The sequence below is a fragment of the Protopterus annectens genome, chromosome 4.part0 (genome assembly GCF_019279795.1).
Source record: "Protopterus annectens isolate FY-2018-M chromosome 4.part0, PAN1.0, whole genome shotgun sequence".
In the NCBI taxonomy this organism is placed as follows: domain Eukaryota; kingdom Metazoa; phylum Chordata; order Ceratodontiformes; family Protopteridae; genus Protopterus; species Protopterus annectens.
In genome coordinates this window covers 964,937,654-964,961,581 of record NC_056733.1, presented here as the reverse complement: position 1 = coordinate 964,961,581, position 23,928 = coordinate 964,937,654, and the positions used below count along the sequence as shown (strand labels likewise).

Below are 23,928 nucleotides of genomic sequence, written 5' to 3'. Positions count from 1 at the left end.
TGAAACAATTAATCAATGGGTTATTAATGAGAATTCCGAACCCAATGTGTGTGCAACATTTGAGCGTTTAAATGTAATGAATTCATTGGCCATTGGAAGTAGTAGTAATTGTTTGAAATTATTATTCAAGCAGTTCCATAATTTCACATGAAAGTTTATTGGAGTTAAGTGTTTACTCGACATCTAAAACGTTCAAAGTGGGAAGTGAATGCTTGCGAATGAAGTGATTTTTGTCCAATATTGTTTCAAACAAAAACGGGAGTGGGGATATTCATTTAGATGAAGGAGCAGAGCCTTTATTATTTAACAGCACAATGTATTTAACAACTACCGGGGTTGAAACGGAAAACGATTGCTTGGGTAACAATGCGATTTTTGTCAAATATGGATCAAAATAAAAATGGGGGAGGGGGCAGTCAATTTAACCATAGAGTTTTTACTGGCACAGTGTATGATAGATCAGCCAAGTGGTTTACGTTTTGGGGGCATAAGCCCAGCACCTGAGGATATGATTAATATTGAAAGTGTGACATCAAATGAGATTTCTGAAGAAACTCAAGAAATGTTTAATTTTAATGGTTTGAAAAATCCAGAAATTATTACTAACACTTTCGGTGATAGTGTGCAATTATTCAAAGATGAAACTGGACTCTTGGCATGCAAATTTGCTATCAAAAGGTTTTGCATTTGTGCCATGTAGAACGGGGACACCATCAACAATGCTAATTGATTTGAAACTATTTGCATGCAAAATGAGTATTAGGATGTGGTTCCCTAACAAAGGGAGCAATTATGAACAAAGTGGTTTGTTAAACCCAGTAAATGTAATCCCCCAACCAATCAGATGGTTGGTCTATTTGAAAAAAACTTGTGAGTTAGATATAAGGGAATAGTTTAAGAAATCATAAAATGATGGGTACACTAATTTGGCCCCGAACGAGCAGAAGTTAAGTAAGTTAGCTGACAACAAAGGGGTGCATATAATGAGACCTGATAAAGGTAATGGTGCTGTGGTGGTTGACAAAAATGACTATATAGATGCTATAAGTATGTTAATGGCAGACAACTATGAGGAACGTAGCATTAACAAAATTAATGTGGCATATATGAAGCTTGATCTAATGACTGAAGACGTGCTTTGTCAGGGGCAAATAAACAGAACGGGATTTTGAGGAATTCTAATCCAGTGGTAAGCGGGATATCTGGGATTCCTAAATTGCCTAAAGGCCTTGATGATTATAAATTCAGGTCTATAGTGGATGGCAAACGAAGCAAGACATAATTCATGAGTCAATGTCTGGATTATTGTATGTAAAAAAGTCTAGGTACTTTTGGTTATATTACCAAGGATTCTTGCAATTGTTTAGAAAAATTAAATATAACTATTACTAATAACACCATGTTAGTTACAATTTGTTTGTAATCTGTTTTTGGTTATTCCACATAAAATTGTATCAAGTTGGTTAGAGTGTCAGTTGATAAAGACGGGCCTGTACAATCAAGATCAAGTGAATGTATTCATCACTGGCAGCAGTACTATACACAGTACACAATAATTTGTTGTATTTCGAAGGGCATTTTTAGAAACAAGTTACTGGTGTAGCGATGGGGGCCGCTTGTGCCCCCATTTATGCCAATTATATAATGTCCTTTTGGGAACAGGAATATGTATTTCAAAGTGCTCATAACAAGTACATTAAACAATGCATGCATTTTCTGGATGATATTTTTATCATCTGGGAAGGAAATTGTGAGCAGTTGAAGGCATTTTTGAATTACATTAATAGCACAGTGGAGTTTTTAAAATTTACGTATCAGTACATTGCAGAAATGATAACATATTTAGATATCATATTGACAGTAGATAGGGAGTTGAAATGTTTGAAATCTAGCATCTGTAGACAAATCACCTTTTCCAGTTCATATTTGGATTACAGCAGCTGCAACCCTCACCATCAGAAAAGGTCCATTAAGGGTCAGATGGTGAAGGGTGGCCAGGATGGTCAGTAATGGTCAGGAGTTCCTTACAAAATTGGAATTTATGATGACTATGTTTAAAAGAAGGGGATATCCAGAGTTACTATGTATGGATGTTTGGGAAGAATCATTCGGAAAACGAATAATGGTATGTATAGGGCGATCCTGATGGAGGCTGCTGGGCAAGGTTCTAGTCATTTGGCAGTTAATACTGATAAAGTTGAATAAAAAATGTGAAAGTTTACTGTTCGTTGTTATTTTTAATCAGGATTCAGATTGGTTTAAGTGGATGGTAAAGAAATACTGGGCCATCTTACAGTTAGGACAAGAATGTAGAAAATAAGATAGGTGGTGCTCCCAGGTTTGTGTTTCGGAAGGATAAACCCTTCAAAGAGATCTTGGAGAAGGGGACCCATCAACAGCCATCTAATGCTGGGAGATTGATGGGTAACTTTAAATGTGGGAGATGCAGCAAATGCAAACACATTATGGAGATGGGTAAAAACATCAAAGTGAATAATTATTTTATCTCCTTAATTGGGACATTATAACTGATACACTCAAAATGTGGTGTATTTAGCCAAATGTGAAGCATGTCCTGCATTCTATGTGGGGAAACTTCCAGACATAAAGAATTAATGAACATGTCCTGGACATCAGGCATCTTAAATCCACCAGTGCCCTTGCCAGACATATCACTGAATATCCAGAGCATTATATTAAATTGTGTAATTCAACAAATTAAAAATGATATTCAGAGTACGGTATTAGATGTCCATCTAGATATGTGTGAACTCAAATGGCAACTTAGGCTGGATGCCCAAAACTATTTGGGAATTAATGATAGTATTAGCAGTGACTCTATATTGAAGTAAAAAAAAATATATTGGGAAGGTAGGTGGCTAAGCTAACACTGGATTAGTTTAGGTCAGTATGTCTGTTTGAGGTGGCATATTTATTACTTTATAATTTTTATATGATGTGTTAAATGAAATAACAGTACTATGAATTTTATATTTATATAAAAACAAATATTCAGCAAAATGTATTATATTAATAATTGAATTTATATAAATATGTTGAATGCATTTTCGTAATTTATGAGAGAGTATGGTCATGTTGCTTTAAACAATTTGGCAGGAAATTAATTGTGGTACTGGGTGTCTGATGCATATAAAAAGTGATGTATGTGAGTTTTTAATTGTTCTGATGAAGTCCTGATGTGGGGATGAAACCTAGATCAACAACTTTGTGAGTAATCTACTTTTATAATAAAGTGTGGACTAGTTTGCTATTATAAATTTGTGGACATTCTACTTTCATAATAGAACGTGGATTGGTTGCTGTTCTCCAGGTACTTTTTACTCAGAATTTGTTGGTTTGGTTCCAAGTTACCCTTCCTCCTGCTCCCAGAAAACCAGACAGGTACTGTAGAGGCCCACACTCACAAACGTATCTTTTTAAAAATCCTACACCTGACCATGAGGTCATTGCTCAAGGGCCAAAAGGAATTAAAGCAACCTCTGCTAAGAATCCCTCCCCCTCAGACAGGAATTCCCGAGCATTTGACAGATGGGGTAAGAAAGTGTATACCTAAGCTACTCTTGCTTATCAGGGCATTAAATTGTCAGTTCCATATGCTGAAATAGCAGCATACCTTGGAACTCCTTAAACAAAAAATGTCTCCCGTTCCTGCTTGGGCAAAATCTAAAGATTTACAAGAGTTAATGCATTCTGCAAGTCAAGTAACTATAAACGCACCTTGCACTGTGGTTTTGATGCCCTAGAAGCTTCTTGCAGGGCAGCAGTCACTGGATCTGTCATTAGAAGGCATGCATGGCTTAAGGAACAGCCCCTGCCAGATCATGTCAAATCTAAATTGTTGGATGCTCCCTTGCTCAAAGTAACTTATTTGGCAGTAAGGCAGAAGAGGTCTTAAAAAAGGTGGAAGAAAAAGCTTATTCCCTATCCCCGAACCAATCTGGCAACCTCAGTAAACAGGTTCTGAATGTTATCCGTGAGGCCAGATGTCCTAGCACCAGAAATCTTATGCTGATAAATGGAAAAGGTTCTACACCTGGATCCAGGCTAAGGGAGCCAATACAGCAAAGCCCTCCCTCTCATCCTGGATTACTTAGCTGACCTACTACACAGTGGTCTCTCTCTCTCCTCTATAAAAATTCATGCCTCTGCTATTTCTGCTTATTTTCCCACTGAGCAGCCCCTTTTTCTCACACCCTTTGATCAAACAGTTCCTAAGAGGGGCTAGCAACTTTAGGAAACCCAGAAAGGGCACCAACACCAGCTTGGGACCTTAATTTTGTATTGAAAAGCTCACCCTGCCTCCTTTCGAACCAGCCTCGTCTGCAGAGCTACAATTTTTCTCCTGGAAGACAGCATTCCTTCTAGCCATCACTTCAACCAGAAGACTCTCTGAGCTGCAAGCACTCCTGGCTGTGGAACCCTTCATCTTTCTTACTGACAGGGTATCCCTCAGAACTAACCCATCAGTCATGCCCAGGGTGGTGTCCAGTGTAGCTCTCAACCAATCCATTCATTTGCCCACCTTTTTTCCTAATCCCCAGAACAAGGGGGAAAGGATTCTTCACTCTCTAGATGTGCACAGACAGCTTAGATTCTATCTAGACAGGACTAAATCTTTCAGAAAGTCTGATAAATTGCTGGTTAGCTTTGCTACAGGGGCAGAAGGCAAAGCCATCTCCATAAATACATTTCCAAATGGGATAGCACACTGCATCTGTTTCTGTTACAGACAGCATGGAAAGCCTCCCCAAAGGGGGTCAGAACACACTCCACTAGTGCAGCCTCCACCTCTGTGGATTTCCTCAGAGTAGTCCCCACTAGGGATATCATGGAGGCTGCCACCTGGACATCTGTTCACACTTTTACCAAGCATTACCACCTGCCTCTCTTCTCAAAATCCAAGGCAGGGTTTGTCTCTGCAGTCTTGCAGGGCATCCTAGCCAACCCCTAGATGTTCGTGTTTCACAGTTGCAATCATAATATTTGGGTTATCCTTGCTAGGGTAGCCTTCGGCCGGCCCGAATACCAGATGCTTAGTATTTCTGCATCGGTTGCTGTCGCTTCAGGACTGACGTCAGGTTGTCAGTGGTGTAAAGTAAGGCAGCTGACGCCACTACACCAGTCTTTCTTGCCAAGGAGCCCAAAGCAGCAGCAGTTCGCACGAGTGCCAGTTGGCCACTACCTGAGTTTCGTCTTCCGAATTGAAGCTAAAGTCTTCTAAGAGCTAAGTACCCCATTGGGGATCCTTTTTTTCTTGCTCTAACTGATGTCAGAAAAAGTTAATTGTCTCGCGTGTGGAAAGCAAATACCACACCGAGACTGTCATTCTTACTGCGTCACTTGCTTAGGCCTAGACCACAACATCCCTTGCTGTCACTTTTATGCTTTATTTAACGCCACAACTATGCATCTTCGGGCCCATATTGTAGCTAGATTTTTTGCTTACAGTCCTCTAATTCCGATATGGCTTTGGTAAGCCATCTGACAGCAGATCTTCCAAAAAAATGTAAAGATAAAGACTGAGACAGACCACACAGGTCCAAACCTACTGACGATGCTTCTGTTAAGCTAGTAGTCAGTTCTCTGGTCCCCAGTGAGACACTTTTGCAGCCCCTGAAGCCTGCTTCTGTTGATTCGCAGGCCACTACAGAGACCCTTTTGGTGTCCAGTATGCCGCAAAACTCTTTGATTAAGGATCCTGCTGTTGTCTCACCCTTGGATGGGTCCGGAGTCGCAGAGCAGGCACCAGCTTCCGAGGAAGTAGTTCGCACTACCGATTCTTGACACATACTACTACTTTCGCGTCTACCGCCCTTTCGAAAACTGCCGAGTTTCTAAGACCCAGGGTACGAACCACACCCAAGGAACAGATGACCCAATCTCAGGTACCTGCTTCCTTGCCCCAGACTCAAATGCTTAAAATGGCGGAAGTCCTTATCATGGTGATCAGGAGAAGCCAAGATACCCCTTCCAAAAGGAAAAGATATCTGTCCCCAATAGTTTTGTCTGAACAGGAGTCTGACTCTGATGCATCTGAGTATGAAAACATGCAATCCCCCTCTGCTTATGAGGATTCTGATGCAGCGGAATCCATTCCTTTAGCATCTCAACCCGGGGACTTTTCTTTTCAGGAACCCTTCATACCTTTAAGGGAGCATTTCCAATGGGAATGTCAGGACTACCCTCAGTCTAAAAAGAGACTTGGAGAATTATTGGATCTTCCACAGCAGAGGCTCCTGGCCATTCCCCCAGTCCTGGATTTTGTGAATGATGTTTTCCTGAAATCCAGTTTGACTCCTGACAACCTCCCTCCTGCACCCAGAAAACCTGACCAATATTAGAGTCCCTGACTCGCACAAATTTCTTTTCAAAAACCCTATTGCTGACCTGAGGTCATTTCTCAAGGGCCTAAAGTAATTAAAGCAACCTCTACTATGAATCCCACCTCCTCAGATATGGATTCCCGAGCACAAGACAGATGGGGTAAAAAAAGTATACACCTCTGCTACTCTTGTTATCAGACCACTAAATTGCCAGTTCCATGTGCTAAAATTTCAGCAACATATCATGCAACTCTTCAAACAAAAAGTGTCTTCCATTCCTGCTTGTGCAGAATCTAAACAATTACAAGAGTTAATGGATTCTGCAAGTCAAGTGACTAAGCATACCTTACACTGTGGTTTTGACACCCTAGAAGCTTCTTGCAGGGCAACAGTCACCAGTTTTGTCCTTAGAAGACCTGCATGGCTTAAGGAACAGATCTTGCCAGACAGTGTTAAGTCTAAATTGTTGGATGCACCCTTGCACAGAGACATCTTATTTGGCACTAAGGAAGAGGAGGTCTTAAAAAAGATGGAAGAAAAAGCTAAATCTGTGCAGACAGTTAAGGATTTCCTACAGGTCCAGCCACCAAGGTTCAGCAGGCATTGCCCCTCCAAGCACTGGTCCTTTCCTGCTCCCAACAGGTCAGATGTTATTCATGATGTTCTTCGTCTCACATTGTGCAGTCATAACCTGTGGGTAGTCCGCTGTCCTCTGTCGGCCCGAATACCAAAGAGTTAGGCTGGCGTCGGTCATGGGCGCCCGGAGCTGACGTCAGTATGTAGTAGTACTTAAGCGCATGACCGACGCCATATCCTCAGTCTTTCTTGCCGCGTGGTCCGAAGCAGAAGCAGCGTTTGCAAGTGCCGTTCGGCGTTCTGAAATTTTCAGTTTACGAGTTTCGGACCAAAGACCAAGTTGGGCTAAGTACCCCGTTGGGGAAAATTTTTGTCTTTTCTTGCCTCAGTTAATCCGGATGTCAGAAAAAGTTAATTGTATTTCTTGTGGGAAACAGATACCTCATAGGGACTATCATTCTCTCTGTATTCCTTGCTTTAGGGCCTGAGCACGACGTAGTCGGGTGTCGCTTTTGCGCTAGATTTAATAAGCGCACCATTAAACGCAGATTAGACTGTGCTAGGCTTGTTTTCGGTAAGCGGTGCAACTACAACATGCCGTCGGATCCTCCGATGCCCGCTACCGCAAAAAAGCGAAAAGATAAATCTTTAAGGTCTAAACCGGATGAGTCGTCCGTTGCAGACGCCGGTTCTATGGAATCTACGGTTGAATCTGTGGATCCAGCCGAGGTCTCGGCTGAATCCCAGGGGAACCTTTACTTTACAGGAGTTGGCCTCTCAGGAGTTAGGTCAGGCCGAGGTGCTTCTCAAGTTTCTGTGGTTCCTTCCTTACAAAAGGTTATTAGGCCTTCTACTTCAGTCACTAAAGGCCCTGCTAAGGCTAGACCTGGTATTTCTGGTGGCCACAGCCCTGGTTCTTGGCTCTGTTCCTAAAAAACATATGTTGAAAATGGCAGAGGATTTGATTACTTTGATCAGGGGTTCTATGCCCCCTCCAGAGAAGAGGCCTAGGGTGGAGACAGATTTAGAGGGAATGGAGCATTCCTCAGATTACTCTGAGTCCTCATCTGAGGATATTCAGGATTTTCATCCCTATTCTGATTCGGATGCAGAGGATTCCTGTCCTTCTGCTTCACCTCCAGAGGATTTTTCCTTTTCTGAAACCTTGCATTCCATGAGGGAGCATTTCAAGTGGGAAGGTCAGGATTTTTCAGATTCTCATAAGAGGCTTAGGGAATTTTTGTTTTTGCCACAACATAGACCTTTGGCTATTCCCCCTGTTTTAGATGTTGTTCAGGATGTTTTTTCTGAAGCTTCCCTTAATCCTGATTCTTTACCCCCTGCCCCTGTCAAGCCAGACAGGTATTACAGAGTTCCAGAGGCACATAAATATTTGTATAAGAGCCCTAGAGCTGACCCAGAAACTATTATTCAAGGGCCTAAGGGTGTCAGGGTTTCTATGGTCAAGAATCCAGTTCCTTTGGATAAAGTTTCTAGAGCGTTGGATAGGTGGGGTAAAAAAGTGTACACCTCTTCTACGTTAGCTATGAGGGCTTTAAATTGCCAATTCCATATGCTGAAGTATCAGAACTTTCTGTTAGGTCAATTGAAATCTAAGGTAGATGCTTTATCTGAGGGTATAGAGTGTAAGGAATTGCAGGACTTGGTTCATGCTTCAGATCAGGTTGGTAAACATTCCTTGCAGTGTGGCTTCGATGCCCTTCAGGCTTCTTCCAGGGTGGCTGCTACTGGTTCAGTTATTCGTAGACACGCCTGGCTTAAGGATCAAAATTTGTCAGAGCATGTTAAAGCTCGGATTTTGGATGCTCCCCTTCAATCTGAAGTTCTTTTTGGTTCCCCTGTGGAGTCAGGTTTGAAAAAGATGGAAGACAAAGCTAAGTCTATGCAGACAGTTAAGGAATTTTTGCAAGTGCAGCCCCCTAAGTTTAGCAGGAATTGGCCTGCAAGAGGATGGTCTTACCCTTCTTCGGATTTTCAGTCTAAGGGCAGGTCTAGACGTGGTAGGGGAAGGGCTCACGCTCAAGGTTCTTTTAGACCTAGGACTTGGAGTTCTCCTGCACAATCTTCTGGTGAGGGCAGGGGTCAGCCTTTTCGTAAACAGACCCAATGACCTGTATCTCCAGCTGCCAGATCCTTCCTTTCTGGCAGCTCCTCTAGGAGGAAAGTTGGCACTTTTCCAACAAAATTGGCATTTGGTCACCCAGGACAAATGGGTGTTGGACATAATAAATCAAGGCTACAAGTTTTATTTTCACACTTTTCCCCCTTTCAAAGGCATGCCAGATGTACCTCCTCAGCAAAGGCTGGAGGCTCAGGAACAAATTTCTTTGCTTTTACAGATGGGGGCAATCCAGGTGGTACCTCCGTCAGAAGAAGGCCTAGGGTTTTATTCTCGTCTATTCCTAGTGCCAAAGAAAGGAAACACTTGGAGGCCAATTCTGGATTTGTCCATTCTCTATACATACCTAGACATTCCAAAGTTCAAAATGTTAACATTACAGCAACTTCTGCCTCTGTTAGGCAAAGATCACTGGATGGTAACTCTGGATCTCAGAGGCCTATCTTCACATTCCCATCAGGCACAGCTGCAGGAGATTCCTGCGTTTTCGGGCTGGTACTTCTCATTATCAGTTCTCTGCATTGCCCTTTGGTTTATCTACTGCGCCCAGGGTGTTCACAAAGGTTCTGGCTCCTGTAATAGCTTTCTTCAGACTGAGGGGAATACAAATTTATCCTTATCTGGATGATTGCCTGATTCTTGCTCAAGACAAAGACAAGTTACTTCAACATCTCCAGTACGTAATGGCAGTTTTAAGGTGCCTAGGGTATTCTGTGAACGAAACAAAGTCCAGTCTAGTACCCTCTCAGGACATGTGCTTTCTGGGTGTGAGACTGAATACAGCCTCTCAGATGGCTTTTCTGACCCCGGACAAACAAAGAACTCTTCACCTATACTTCCAGCAATTATCAGTACTGTCCAGGCTGACTGCAAGGACAGTCCTTCAAGCCTTGGGGTTCATGGCATCTTGCATTCTGGTACTTCCCAATGCCAAACTGCATATGAGGAAGCTACAATGGTATCTCAAAAGTGTATGGACTCAACACTGCCACGATTTGGACACTGTCATTCCGATAATACCTTGCATTCAGAAGGAATTCTTGTGGTGGGCACAGGAATGTCACCTAAACAAGGGACTCTCTGTGACCCGACCAGAGGCGAGTTGGATCTTAACGACGGATGCCTCAGACCTGGCTTGGGGAGCACACTTCAATGGGAAATGGATTCAAGACGCGTGGCCTCCCAAACTACAGCATTTGCATATCAACATGAAGGAGATGTTAGCAGTCCAGTTTGCCCTGATGGCTTTCAAGGGCCTACTTCAACCAGGACAGGTGTTGATACAAACAGACAACACTACAGTCATGTGGTACATCAACAAGCAGGGGGGACCCATTCTTACCCTCTTTGCAGACAAGCTATGATATTGTGGGAGACTGCTCTGGGTTTGCACATCACTCTCCTAGCACGGTTTCTGCCAGGAGCACAGAACTCCCTAGCAGATGTATTGAGCAGTCAAATTGTGGATCCCCACGAGTGGAAATTGGATCCTCAGGTATTTCAACAGTTGACAGTGGCTTGGGGAACTCCAGACATAGATCTGTTCGCTTCTCCTCTAAATTTCCAACTACCAAAATTTTGCACAAAGATGTTTCACCCAAAAGCTTGGAAAGTGGATGCTCTATCTTTCAGTTGGAACAACCTTCACGTCTGTGCTTTTCCTCCTCTGCCTCTCCTTACCAAGGTACTCTTGAAAGTCAGGTGGGACAAGCCTTGCATGATTTTAATAGCACCAGATTGGCCACGACAGCACTGGTATCCCCTGCTGAGGAGTTAAATTCAGGAGCCTCCTTGGCCTTTGTCACAGCTTCCTCACTTGTTGTCCCAGTCAAGCAGTCATTTGCTCAATGTCAGGGTGCAGTCCCTGCATCTAACGGCCTAGCGTATTCTGTTTTAGAGCCTGTGGGTTCTCAGCTTCCTCAACAGGTTTTAGATGTCATTTTGGAAGCTAGGCGGCCCAGCACTAGAAAAGTTTATGCTGATAAATGGAAGAGATTTTTTCTTTGGAGCACAACAAAGGACTTTGATGTCTCGGTACCTAATTTGAGTTTTACACTGCAGTACCTTACTGAATTACTAGACAAGGGTTTATCATTTTCCTCTGTGAAGGTTCATGCTGCAGCCATTTCTGCTCACTATGATTGTGACCCTCCTTTATTTTCTCACCCTTTGTTTAAGCAATTTCTTAGAGGGGCAAAAAATATAAGACCCCCACGTAGAGCTCCTACTCCTTCCTGGGATCTCAATTTTGTGTTGGAGAAGCTTACTTTGCCTCCTTTTGAACCTGCAGCTACGTCTGAATTGAAGTTTTTGTCTTGGAAGACTGCTTTTTTGTTGGCCATTACTTCTGCTAGAAGGGTATCTGAATTACAGGCTCTCATGGCAGTTGAACCCTTTGTAATATTCCATAAGGATAGAGTTTCTTTGCGTACTAACCCTACTTTCATGCCAAAAGTGATTTCTAATGTGGCCTTGAACCAGTCTATCCATTTGCCTACCTTTTATGCTGATCCCCAAAATAAGGGGGAAAAAATGTTGCATTCTTTGGATATACACAGGCAGTTACGTTATTATTATAGCAGAACTAAGGAGTTCAGACAGACTCAACAGTTATTTGTTTCTTTTGCTTTGGGTTCACAAGGGAAAGCTGTTTCAAAGCAGACTATTTCAAAGTGGATTGGTAATTGTATTGCTTTTTGTTATTCTCATCATGGGAAGAATGTTCCTGCTGGGATTAGACCTCATTCCACTAGGGCTACTGCCACTTCTACTGCTTTTTTGAGGGGTGTAGCTACTAAGGATATTTTGGAAGCAGCTACTTGGAGTTCAGTTCATACTTTTACTAAACATTACCATCTCCCTCTTTTCTCCAAGTCCAGGGCTGGGTTTGCCACTGCAGTCTTACAGGGCATGTTAGCAGCCCCTAATGCTCTTTAGTTTTGCCAGCCTCCCTTTTCCTTTGCTTTGGGATTCTACCCACAGGTTATGACTGCAGCAATGTGAGACGAAGAACATAGTACAGTTTTGTACCTACCATAAATGTAGATGTTCGAGGATCCACATTGCTGCAGTCCTATTTTCCCTCCCTCCTTCCCCTCTTTGATTTGGGGGGGGTTGTTGTTGTTGTTATTGTTCCTGGGGGATAATTGTTATTTTTCTCCTTTGGGGCTCTGGCCTTTTCTTTTTAAGGCCTTCTGACATCTGGGGCAAGAACGACTGAGGATATGGCGTCGGTCATGTGCTTAAGTACTACTGCGTACTGACGTCAGCTCCGGGCGCCCATGACCGACGCCAGCCTAACTCTTTGGTATTCGGGCCGACCGAAGACAGCGGACTACCCACAGGTTATGACTGCAGCAATGTGGATCCTCGAACATCTACATTTATGGTAGGTACAAAACTGTACTTTTCACTGTTGCAGTCATCACATTTGGGTTATCTGCTTGCAGGTAGCTGTCAGTCGGCCTGATTGTCAAAGTCTTGGGTCCTGCGTCGGTTGCTGTCCCTTCTTCGTCAGGGGTATAAAGCATGCAGCCGATGCCATTACATCAGTTTTTCTTGCCGTGCAGTGCCTGAAGCAGAAGCAGTTTGCAAGTGCCGGTCGGCCAACTCCTGAAATTTTCTTTTTCGAGTTTCATATCCGAAGTTTACAACTAAGCTAAGTACCCTGTTGGGGATCCTTTTTCTTGCTCTAAACCGATGTCAGTAAAAGTTAACAATTGTATTCCTTGTGGAAAACAAATACCTCATAAAGATTTACACTCGTACTGCATTCCTTGCCTAGGCCCAGACCACGACATACCTCGCTGTCTGTTTTGTGCCTTATTCAAACCTTGTACTATTCGTCATCGGTTCATTTTCGCATCTAAATACTTTGGTACTCTGTTCAATTATCCAGAAATGGCTTCGGTAAGCCACCTGACTACCGACATTCTGAAAAAAAGCAAAGATAAAGACAGAGACCACATAGGTCCAAAGCTGCCGATGACGTTTCTCCTAAGCTAGTCTCCAGTTCACCAGTACTCAGTGAGGTGCTTTCGCAGCCCCTGATACCTGCTACTTCAGATTCGCAGGCCTCTACTGAGACCCATTAGGAGTCCTGTATGCCGCAAGATGCTTCTTCATCTGTGGAACCTGTGGATGTCTCTACCTTGGATGGGTCCAGAGCCACTGTGCAGGCACCAGCTTCTGAGGGTGTATTCAGGCCTACTGATTTGCATATTAAACCAACGCCATCTTCTTCAAGGCCTAAAACTCTAACCATGCCTAGAAAACCGATGCCCAGACTGCATAGTCAGGCCTCTATGCCTAAAAAACTAATGATAATGGCTGAAGACCTTATTACTCTAATCAGGGGAAGCCACCTTTCTCCCTCTAAGAGACCTAGGACTGATTTTCCTTTTGATTCTTCTGATCAGGATTCTGAAATTTCTGTTTTCTCTGACCAGGATTTGCCCTCATCTACCTATGAGGATTCTGATGCAGAGGACTCCATTACCTCTGCTTCCCCTCCAGAGGATTTCTCTTTTGGTGAAACCTTGCATAATCTTAGGGAGCATTTCCACTGGGAAAGCTAGGATTACTCTGACTCTAAAAAGAGGCTTAGGGAATTCTTACTCCACCCTCAACACAGGCCTTTAGCTATCCCTCCTGTGCTGGACATTGTAGGTGATGCCTTCTCGGAATCTAGCCTGGCCCCTGACACTTTACCTCCTGCTCTCAGAAAACCTGATGGGTACTATAGGGTACCTGACTCTCACAAGTGCGTCTTTAAAAATCCTACTGTGGAACCTGAGACCATTTCACAGGGACCCAAGGACATTAAGGCTACTACTGCTAAAAACCCTACGCCCTCTTAGGAGAAACGTCACCGGGACGCTGGATAGATGGGGTAAGAAGATATACACTTCTGCAACTTTGGCCATTAGGGCCTTAAACTGCCAGTTTCATATGTTAAAGTATCAGCAGCATATTATTGGATTGCTTAAACATAAAATTATGTTGATTCCTGACCATGCTGAAAATAAAGAATTACAGGATTTAATACATTCTGCTGAACAAGTTGGAAAACATACTTTGCAATGTGGTTTTGATTCATTAGAGGCATCTTGCAGGGCTTCTGTCGCTGGGTCTGTACTGAGAAGGTATGCTTGGCTTAAGGAGCAATCTTTGCCAGATCATGTTAAAGCTAAATTGCTCGATGCTCCCTTAAACCAAGACCACCTGTTTGGCAACAAAACAGAAGTAGTACTTAAAAAGATGGAAGAAAAAGCTAAATCTATGCAAACTGTTAGATTTCCTGTAAGTACAGCCTCCCAGATTTAGTAGGCATTGGACCTCTAAGAATTGGTCCTTTCCTGCCTCTTACAGGCCTTCTCAGTCCAAACCCAAAACCAGCAGAACACCCAGGCTTCAGTCCCAAGGTACTCAAAGGCCTAAGCAGTGGGGGGGCTCCCACTTCCAAAGCAGGGAGCAGTAAGACTCCCCCCTATGGTAAATTGTCTCAATGACTTAACTTTAACCCTTCCAAGCCCTGCTCCACTGACTGTTCCTTTAGGGGGAAAGATCACCTTGCATGGAAAAAAATGGGAACTCATTACCCAGGACAAATGGGTTCTAAATATGGTTTTCCAAGGATACAGATTCCACTTCCACTCCTTACCAACCCCAAACGGTTGGCCAAGACCTACCCCCAAATCAGTGGGGCAGAGGCTCAAAAGCAAGTTCTCTCTCTCTTAAGCATCAGGGCTATTCATCCTATCCCAGAAGAAGAATGGGGGCAAGGTTTTTACTCAAGACTTTTCCTGGTGCCCAGAAAAGACCATTCCTGGCATCCTTTCCTGGACCTGTCTATCCTAAACACATTTTTGGTATTCAGGATGCTAAATCTTCATCAGCTGCTTCCCATGCTAGGCAAAAATGCCTGGTTGGCCACACGGGAATTAAAGGAAGCCTACCTGCACATCCCAATAAGGGAATATTGCAGAAGATACCTACGCTTCAGCGCAGGCTACATGCACGGTCAGTTCTCTGCACTGCCCTTTGGCTTATCTACTGCGCCCAAGGTATTCACAAAGTGCCTAGCTCCAGTCATTGCATTTTGCAGGCAATGAAATATTCAAATATACCCATATCTGGACGATTGTCTAATTCATGCAGAAAGCCAGGACTTCCTATTAAATCACCTGGCATTTTTAAAGAAATTGCTATCTTCATGGGGGTTCACCGTAAATGAAAAGAAATCACATCTTGTACCCTGCCAACAAATTGTATTCCTGGGAGCAAGCTTGAATTCAACTTCCCAGATGGCCTACCTCACGCCAGAGAAGCAAGTTCATTTGACAGCCTACTTCAAAGTATTGGCCACAAAGACCCATCTATCTGCAAGGAAAATACTGCAAGCCCTGGGGTTCATGGCCTCTTGCATTCTACTAATTCCATATGCAAGACTGCATATGAGGAAACTACAATAATATCTAAAAAGCCTATGGTGTCAACATTCTCAGGATCTAGAATCAATGATTCCTTTCATACCCAGGCCTGCCACCAAAACAGGGGACTGCCATTCACTCTATCCCTGCTGCCCAAACCCTAACAGACGCATCAGACTATGCATTGGGGGGCTCACTTGGCAGGGCAGTGCATTCAGGGCAGAGGGAACCCAAGTCAATTGCACCTGCATATAAATCAAAAAGAAATGTTAGCTGTACAGAATGCTCTGACAGCCTTCAAGGACCACGTTCTTCCAGGACAATTATTGGTAAATACGGACAACACCACTGTTATGTGGTACATAAACAAGCAGGGGGAAACCCACTCGTACCCACTCTGCAGACTAGTCACAGCTCTGTGGAACACAGCCTTGAGCTGCCAAATGCACCTAGAGGCTCAGTTCCTGCCAGGAAAGCTAAATACACTGGCAGATGACCTGAGCAGAAATCTCATGGACCCCCACGAGTGGAAATTGGAACCAAAGATATTCACATGTTGAGAAACAAATGGGGGAGCCCAGAGATAGACCTGTTTGCCTCCCCTTAGAACTACCAATTAGACAAATTCTGCGCAAGGACTCCCCACAAACAAGCTTGGAAGGTGGATGCCCTGTCCTTCACCTGGAAAAACCTATCGGTTTATGCCATTCCTCCTCTGCCTCTCATCTCCAAAGTGCTACTAAAGATCAATCAGGACAAACCAAGGACGACAATACTGTTTGCACCAGACTGGCCACGCCAACACTGGTGTACCCCCTCTTGCACAGTGTCACTGCTGGCACCATGGCACCTGCCTCAGACCCCTGCCCTGCTGTCCCAGCAAGAGGGCCAGATTCTGCACCCACAGCTTCAAACCCTGAACCTGGCAGCCTGGCTAATTACCTGATTACCATCCCTCAGTAAGCAAGTGATGGATGTCATTCTGGAGGGAAGGAGGCCAAGTACTAGAAAATCTTATGCTGAAAAATGGAAAAGATTCTGTTCCTGGAGCCAAACTCAGGGGATGGGCACAGCGGTGCCCAATTTACCTCAGATTCTTCAATACTTAACTGAGATGCTTCACAAAGGCCTTTCCTTTTCTTCCATCAAGATTCATACCTCAGCTATTTCAGCTCATTACAACACAGAACCACCCCTCTTCTCTCACCCATTGCTGAAGCAATTCCTCAGAGGGGCCAAAAACTTAAGACCACCCAGGAGAGCCCCTACTCCAGCCTGGGACCTTAACTTTGTATTGGAAAAGCTCACTTTACCCCCCTTTGAGCCAGCTGCAAATACAGAGTTGAAATTCCTTTCTTGGAAAACAGCCTTCCTTCTAGCCATCACTTCAGCAAGAAGGGTGTTTGAATTACAGGCCCTCATGGCAGTGGAGCCTTTCATCATCTTTCATGCGGACAGGGTGTCCTTCAGGACCGATCCCTCCTTTATTCCCAAGGTGGTATCCAGTCTGGCCCTTAATCAGTCCATTCATTTCCCAACCTTGGTGGTCTTAAGTTTTTGGTCCCTCTGAGGAATTGCTTCAGCAATGGGTGAGAGAAGAGGGGTGGTTCTGTGTTGTAATGAGCTGAAATGGCTGAGGCATGAATCTTGATGGAAGCAAAGGAACAGTTATCCCACTCCACCAGGGGGGATCTGCCGTGGATTCCGGGAACTACCGTCCCATCAGTCTGACACGCCTGATCTGCAAGGGCATGAAACGCATTATCATGGAACTTATAAACAGACATTGGCAACTTTCAGACACTGGACCTCACCCAGTTTGGGTTTTGCGAAGGGCCGATCTTGTCTCCTGAATCTGATTGACTTCTTCGAATCTGTCTCCAGAGCTGTGAACGAGGGTAAGGCAGTCCACACAGCCTATCTGGACCTCGCCAAGGCCTTTGACACCATCCCCCACTCTCGAATTATAGATAAAGTTACTAAGCTGGGCATAAATCCCTACGTCACTCGATGGGTTGCCAACTGGCTTACTGACAGAACCCAGACTGTAAAAGTAGCAGACTCCAAATCCAGCTCCAGACAAGTGAAGTACCTCAGGGTTCAGTCCTGGGACCACTCTTGTTTGGCATCTACTTCTCTGAAGTACAGGCCAACACTAAGGGACTCTGGCTAACAAAGTTTGCAGATGACTGCAAACTGGGAGCCATTATTGAATCCCCAAATGATGTAGATATTCTACAAAAGGGCCTTACAGAAGCAGATGCCTGGTGCCCGAGCCATGGGCTCAAGCTTAATGCCAAGAAAATGTATAGTTATTCCCTTTGGAAATAAACATGTTCCCATGAATTACCACATAGGTGGCAGGACACTAAACATCAAAAGTGTGATGAGAGACTTAGGAACACAGTGGACAGTGGTCTCGCTTTCGATAACCACATCGCCACAGCAGTCAGGAAATCCTATGTGGCACACCTCATCACTAAGGGCTTTTCATCCAGAAAAAAGGAGGTCATTGTCCCACTGTACTCATCCCTCATTTAGACCCATTATAGAGTATAATGCCCAGTTTGGTATGTACCTCCCAAGACATCTGCAACAGCTGGAAAGGCCACAGAAATACCTCACTAAAAGAATCACAGGCCTAAAGGAGATGCCATGTGCTGACTGTCTTAAAAAACTCAAGCTATACTCTGTGGCATATAGTCTACTCAGAGGTGATCTCTGCTTAACTTGCAAGGCCATGTCAAACCCTGAGCTGTTGGACATGCTCCACTTGAAGAAATCCCAATCCCTCAGAGCCACACGCTCCAGGGATCTAAACCTTGTCATCACAATGAACAAAACATGCTGGAGGGATAGGTTCTTGACCCAGAGACTCCCCATACTCTGGAATAGACTGCCCATACCTAGCCTTCAAATACCTTATCCTGCCAGGACAGCTCCTGATAAAGACAGACAACACCACAGTTGTGTTACATAAACAAGCAGGGGGGAACTCATTCTTACACACACTGCAGGTTAGCCATGGCCCTGTGGAACACTGCCTTGAGCAACCAAGTGCACCTACAAGCTCAATAACTGCCAGGTGAGCAGAATTTCCTGGCAGACGACTTGAGCAGAAATCTACTAGACCCTCACGAGTGGAAACTGGAACCCAACTCATTCAAACTTCTAGCCCAGAGGTGGGGAACACCGGAGGTGGACCTTTTTGCCTTCCCCCCAAAACCACCAATTGAGCAACTTTTGCACCAGGAACCCTCATAGCAGAGCCTGGAAGGTGGATGGCCTATCCTTTACATGGGAAAACCTCTCAATTTATGCCTTTCTTCCTCTACCCCTCCTCTCAAAAGTACTGTTCAAGATCAAACAGGACAGGCCAAGGGCAATCCTTATTGCACCAAACTGGCCACGCCAGCACTGGTACCCACTCCTACGCAGTCTGACAGCAGTGCCACCCTGGCACCTACATCAGACATCTTCCCTGCTGTCTCAGCAGTAGGGACAGATTTTGCATCCTCAGCTGCAAACCTTGCAGCCTGGCTAATCCCCTGAATACACCACCAGCATCCCTCAGCAAGCAGGTGCTGGACGTCATCCTTGAGGCCGGAAGGCCTAGTACTAGGAAATCCTATGCTGAAAAGTAGAAAAGATATTGTTCTTGGAGTCAGTCTTAAGGAAAGGACACAGCTGTGCCCACCTTGCCTCAAAAGATTCATGCCTCTGCCATCTCCGCTCATTATAATACTGAGTCACCTCTCTTTTTCTCACCCTCTCATCAAACAGTTCCTGAGAGGAGCTAACAATTTAAGGCCCCTTAGGAGAACTCCCACCCCGGCCCTGGGACCTTAACTTTGTACTGGAGAAACTCACACTTCCCCCTTTTGAACCTGCTGCTTCAGCAGAGTTAAAATTCCTGTCTTGGAAAACAGCCTTACTTCTAGCTATTACTTCAGCAAGAAGAGTGTCCGAGTTACAGGCACAAATGGCAGTGGAGCCCTTCATTATTTTGCATGCTGACAGGGTTTCCCTCAGGACTAACCCACCCTTTATGCCCAAGGTGGTATCCATTGTGGCTTTAAACCAGTCCATCCATTTGCCAACCTTTTTCCCCTAATCCTCAGAATAAAGGGGAAAGGATCCTGCACTCATTGGACGTGCACAGACAGCTCAGGTTCTACCTTGACAGGACTAAGCCTTTCAGAAAATCTGACCAGCTGCTAATCAGCTTTGCTACAGGAGCAGAGGGCAAGGCCATTTCAAGGCAAACAATTTCCAAATGGAAAGCACACTGCATCCATTTCTGCTGCAAGCACCATGGAAAACCTACCCCTCGGGATCAGAACTCATTCCACTAGAGCTACTTCAGCCTATACAGCATTTTTCAGGGGAGTCCCTACCAGGGACATCCTGGAAGCTGCAACCTGGATTTCTGTACACACCCTCACCAAGCACTACCGCTTAACTATTTTTTTCTAAATCCAGAGCTGGATTTGCTTCAGTAGTCTTACAAGGCCTGCTAGCCAGCCCTAATGCTTCCTGACTGCCTCCACACTTCCTCAACTTTGGGAATCAACCCAAGTGTGATGACTACAACAGTGAAACACAAAGAACATAGTACAGTTGTGTGCACACTTACCATAAATGTAGATGTTTGAGAGTATTCACTGTTGCAGTCCTGGTTTCCCTCCCTTCAGCCCCCTGACTTTCTCTATCTTTTCTACCTATCCTCTTTATGGCCATTTTTTTATGGCAGGGGTATTTACTTTTTGCTGGAGGTGTACCACACCATGTAATAGCTTCCTATTTTGGGGGCTCATGACTTCTGGGGCAAGAAAAACTGATGTAATGGCATCGGCTGCTTGTTTTATACCCCAGGCGACAGCACCAGGTGCAGAAATCCCAAGACTCTGGTATTCGGGCCGACTGAGGGCTACCTGCAGGCAGATAACCAAAGTGTGATGACTGCAACAGTGAATACACTCACATCTACATTTATGGTAAGTGTACACAACTGTACTTCCTCTCCGCTTCCCTTTGGCTTATCTGCTGCTCCCAGTTTTTTCTCAAAATATCTGGCTCCTGCCATTGCCTTTTGCAGACAAAGGAATATCCACATTTACCCGTACTTAGACAACTGCCTAATTCAGTCAGTCAGGAAAAGCTGCTCAAGCACCTGGCCTTTGTAAAGTCCCTACACACCTCCCTAGGGTACACTATCAATGAAAAGAAATCCAAACTAGTACCCACCCAAAGGATTATATTCCTGGAAGCAAGCCTGGACACAGCATCCCAGATGGCATTCCTTACTCCAGAAAAACAAACTTACCTGACAGGCTACTTCTCTCAACTAGCCACCAGAACCCAGTTATCCACAAGGAAAATCCTGCAAGCTCTGGGGTTCATGGCATCCTGCATTCTACTCATTCTTTATGCCAGACTGCATATGAGGAAACTTCAGTGGTACCTAAAAAGCCTTTGGAGTCAACACTCTAAAGACCTGGAAACTCTTATACCAATGATACCCTGTCTAAGGAAAGATTTGCTTTGGTGGGCAGCAGCATGCTCCCACAACAAGGGACTACCTTTCTCACCACCCCCTGCCACCCAGGCCCGCACCACAGACGCATCAGACTAGGCCTGGGGTGCACACCTGGACAGCGGTTGCATACAGGGCCAATGGAGCCCACAGCAAATCCATCTGCACATCAACCAAAAAGAGATTATAGCTGTCCAGCATGTCTTGACAGCTTGTAGGCCCCTACTCTCCCCAGGGTCTCTTCCAATCAAAACAGACAGTGCCACTGTGATGTGGTATATCAACAAGTGAGGGACTCATTCCTACACTCTATGCAGGCTGGCTATGTCCCTTTGGCACACAGCCTCTGCCATGCAACTCCACCTGTTAGCACAATTCCTGCCAGGTTCTCTAAACTCTCTGGCAGACCACTTAAGCAGAAATCTTCTGGACCCACACGAGTGGCAGCTAGACAAAAGAACCTTCACACTTATAACTCAGACATGGGGCACCCCGAAGGTCGACCTCTTTGCCTCCCACACCAGTCATCAGCTCAGCAAATTCTGCACCAGGGAACATCACTGCATGGCTTGGAAAGTGGATGCCCTATCCTTCCCCAGGGTCACTCTATTGGTCTGTGCATTTCCTCCACTACCTCTCATCACCAAGGTACTGCTCAACGTAAGGGAAGAAAAACCAAGAACAATTCTTATTGCTCCAGACTGGCCTCACCAGCACTGGTACCCCACTGCTGCACAGCCTATCCCCACTGCCATCATGGCATCTCACTCCGACACCAATCCTCCTGACCCAGAGGGAAGGGGAATTCATGCATCCCCAATTGCAGACCCTCAATTTGGCAGCCTGGCTTATTCCCTGACCACTGATCAATCTGCCAACCTCAGTAAACAGGTTCTAGACTATATATGCGAGGCCAGACACCCTAGCACTAGAAAGTCTTATGCTGACAAATGGAAAAGGTTCTGCACCTGGATTCAGGCTAAGGGAGCAGATATGGCACAGTTCTCCCTACCTCTCATCCTGTATTATGTAGCTGACTTGCTACACAGTGCTCTGTCTCTTTTTCCTCTATTAAAATTCATGCCTCTGCTATCTCTGCTCATTTCCACACTCAGCAACCCCTTTTCTCACACCCCCTGATCAAACAATTCCTAAGAGGGGCTAGCAACTTGAGGCCACCCAGAAGAGCACTCACCCCAGCTTAGGACCTCAAATTTGTGTTGGAAAAGCTCACCCTGCCACCCTTTGAACCAGCATCTTCAGCAGAGCTAAATTTTTTTCTCATGGAAGACCGCTTTTCTTCTGGCTATCACATCAGCCAGAAGAGTCTCCGAGCTACAAACACTCATGGCTGTGGAGCCCATCTTCCATGCTGACAGGGTTTCCCTCAGGACTAACCCATCCTTCATCCCAAAGTTTGTCCAGTGTGGTTCGCATCCAATCTATTCATTTGCCCACCTTTTCCCCTAACCCACAAAACAAGGGGGAAAGTATCCTGCACTCTCTAGATGTGCTCAGACAGCTCAGATTCTATCTAGACAGGACTAAATCATTCAGAAAGTCTAATCAATTACTGGATGTTCTTCGTGTTTCACTGTTGCAGTCATTACATTTGGGTAATCTGCTGGCAGGTTACCCTCAGTCGGACTGAATAACAAAGTCTTGGGTCCTGTGTCGGTTGCTGTCTCTACTTCCATGACGTCAGGTCATCAGGGGTATAAAACATGCAGCCGAAGCCATTTTAATCAGTCTTTCTTGCCGCATGGTGCCCGAAGCAGAAGCAGTTCGCAAGTGCCGGTCGGCCGACTCCTGAAATTTTCATATTTGGGTTTTAGAACCGAAGTCTTCAAACTAAAGCGAAGTACCCTGTTGGGTAAACTTTCTTGCTCCTTACCAATGTCAGTAAAAGTTAATAATTGCATTACTTGTGGGAAGCAAATACCTCCTAAGGATTTTCATTTGTACTGTATTCTTTGCCTAGGCCCTGATCACAACGTGCCTTGCTGTCGGTTTTATGCTAAATTTAACCAACACACTATTAAGCGTCGGTATATTTTTGCTTCTAAACATTTTTGGTTCAGGATTTAACTATCCTGAAATGTCGTCTGTTAGCAATCCGACTACCAGAGTTCACAAAAAACGCAAGGAAAAAGACAGTAGAGGTCCAAAACCGATGAAGCTTCTCCTAAGCTAGTCGCCGGTTCGCCAGTACTCAGTGAGGCGCTTTCGCAGCCTCTCATGCCTGCTACTTTTGAGTCGCAGGCTTCTACTGAGACCCATTCAGAGTCTGGTATGCCACGAGATTCGCAAAGTATTGAACCTGTGGATGTCTCTACCTTGGATGGGTCTGGAGCCGCTGAGCAGGCACCGGCTTCGAAGGGTGTTTTCAGGCCTCAACATTTTTTACATTAAACCAACACCAGCAGCAAAAACAACTTCTATGTCTAAAACAATGATGCATGAGCCACGTGCTCAGGCCCCTTTGCCTAAAAAAAACAAATGTTCAAAATGGCTGAGGATTTAATTACCTTGATCAGGGGTTCCAACCCCCCCCCCCCCCCACCCCCGGCTAAGAGGCCTAGGCAAGGCACTAATTATGAATCTTCAGATCAGGTTTCCATTTCTTCTTATTCCTCTTCTGATCAGGAATTTTCTGTTCCACCCTATGAGGATTCTGATGCAGAGGAATCAATCCCATCTGCATCTCCTCCTGAGGATTACTCTTTTGAAGAGATTTTCCATACTTTAAGGGAACTTTTTCACTGGGCGAGTCAGGACTTCTCTGAATCAGAGGCTTAGGGATTTCCTTCTTCAGCATAGGCCTTTGGCAATACCTCCTGTATTAGACATGATGATGTGTTCTCGGAATCAAGCATGGCTCCTGATTCCCATCCTCCGGCT

The 23,928-nt window shown here is 44.8% G+C and overlaps 1 protein-coding gene across 2 annotated transcripts in view; it reads left to right on the top strand.

Moving 5' to 3' along the window:
* CNOT6 (CCR4-NOT transcription complex subunit 6) overlaps positions 1–23,928 on the top strand; it is a 1,957,714-nt gene that overhangs the window by 1,158,321 nt on the left and 775,465 nt on the right. The window lies entirely within an intron of this gene.